Here is a 2500-nt window from a genome sequence, read left to right on the forward strand (position 1 = left end):
TTTGAATTGTGTTTTTTTATATATAATTAAAAGTTGGGACGAATATAAAAGAATATAAAAGTGAGCGTCATTGCGTTATCTGAATGCAAAATAAAAATGTAATTTCTTGTCATCTACTGAAACTAAATCGATCTTCATTAGATACTAAAAGAATTGAGTGCGAAGAAGCTAAGAAAATAATCTTTATCCTAGTGAGATGTTTTTAAGTTACTGATAACAGTAACTTAACAGTATCTTTAGGGTCTTTTGTTTTGCTTCCTGTTCATTAATTCATATTCTATAAACTCCTGATACTTCACACCAGACAGTGCTAAAGGGTCAAGGTCAAACTGTGAGAAAAATCACATACATAACAGCATATTCATTGTCAAACGTTCATTACATTCCTGCAGGATCTGATCGTGAATCAAGGCCAACTCTAATACCAACCGCATTCTTTTATTATTATTTTTTTTTAGTCGTTTAATACATCCACATTCTATGAATGATTCTGATTTTAAAACGCCAATGCCTCAACACTTGGTTTCCGGCTCCTTATTCTTTTCCTCCTCGGGGTCTTAATGTAGCTGCATTCCATTCATGATTGTAATATTAACACGTTAATGTTTCAACGCTTGGCTCCCTCCCTTCCCTTTGCATTAGGGAAATGAAGGGGAATTTCACTGGTTTTCAGAAACAAATCTTTAACATTATTCTTATTTTCAGTTAATATTTAAAGAAATCAATCGCAGCTCAAGAAAAGTAACGCTAGCAGTTTAGTGCCTCATTTTTTCATATAAGAAAAATTAAGCTGAGTCATCTTCCAATAGCTGGTCCGCTGGTATAGTGGTTAGTTTCGTGGCATGCCACTCAGATGTCGCGGGTACACCCCCCACCCCAACCTCCCAGGGCTAAGAAAAATCACTGGCGCTATATCATGATCAGTTACTGCTGCAGTGGGAAGTTGAAACCACCCATATTCTTTGGAAGCTTGAATTTCAAGTCAGTGGCCCCTTTGGTTTGGTTGTTCCATGTGAATAGCTTTCATCAACTAAAATATAATAATAATAATAATAATAATAATGATAATAATACCCTGAGAATCGAATTGTAAGAAAAATAGACAAAAACAATATATAAAATCAACTCGCTTAATTTTGCCATTTTCTTTAACAGCATTTCCCTAAAAGAGGGTCTTCTACAATAATAATAATAATAATAATAATAATTAATAATAATAATAATAATAATAATAATAATAATATACAACTATCTAGAGGATTCGAACACCATCCCCCACCAACATGGTATCAGAACAGATAGGGTGATACGTGCAAATAGACCAGACGTGACGTTGATTGACAAAATCAAGAAGAAAGTATCACTCATTGATGTCGCAATACCATGGGACATCAGAGTTGAAGAGAAAGAAAGGGAAAAAATGGATAAGTATCAAGACCTGAAAATAGAAATAAGAAGGATATGGGATATGCCAGTGGAAATTGTACCAATAATCATAGGAGCACTAGGCACGATCCCCAAGATCCCTGAAAAGGAATCTGGAAAAACTAGAGGCTGAAGTAGCTCCAGGACTCATGCAGAAGAGTGTGATCCTAGAAACGGCGCACATAGTAAGAAAAGTGATGGACTCCTGAGGAAGCAGGATGCAACCCGGAACCCCACACTATAAATACCACCCAGTCGAATTTGAGGACTGTGATAGAGCAAAAAAAAATAATAATAAAAATAATAATAATAGTATTGTCAACTTCGAAAGGAGCAAAGCACGTTTTAACAGCATTTGCCTAAAATAGGGTCTTCTACAAAATGATAATAATATAATAATATAATAATAATAATAATAATATAATAATAATAATAATAATAATAATAATAATAATAATAATAATGTATTGCCAACTTCGAAAGGAGCAAGCATGCTTTAACAGCATTTGCCTAAAATAGGGTCTTCTACCAAAATGATAATAATAATAGTAATAACAATAATAATAATAATAATAATAATAATAATAATAATAATAATAATAATAATAATAATAATAGTATTGCCAACTTCGAAAGGAGCAAGCATGTTTTAATTAAAGCAGGATCACACTCCGCCCCCCCCCCCCCCCCCCCCCCCCCCCCCCCCCCCCCCCCCCCCCCCCCCCCCCCAGCGAAATTTGGACCTGAAGGGACATCATGAACCTGTTTATGAGAAGGGAGAGTGCTATATTGCGTGCTTCACATAACCGACCTTTTTATGCTTTCCGAATTCATATTACGTTTGCAGGATATGACTCCTGAGCTACATACTTTTTTTCATTTATTTAGGCGCTTGAGGATTTCATTTCGAGATTAAACAACGTAGGGGAAATGAAAAGGAAATGTAATGAGCGAATGTTGCTGGAGTTGCGAACGTTTGTGTGCTTGCAGCGCGTGCTATGTTTCGTGCTTAATATAGATACTTTGAATTTAATTGTTTCCTTAATCGCTCAAAGGCCATCCTGCGAGTTGTAAA

The sequence above is a fragment of the Macrobrachium nipponense genome, chromosome 38, assembly GCF_015104395.2.
Source record: "Macrobrachium nipponense isolate FS-2020 chromosome 38, ASM1510439v2, whole genome shotgun sequence".
Classification (NCBI taxonomy): Eukaryota; Metazoa; Arthropoda; class Malacostraca; order Decapoda; family Palaemonidae; genus Macrobrachium; species Macrobrachium nipponense.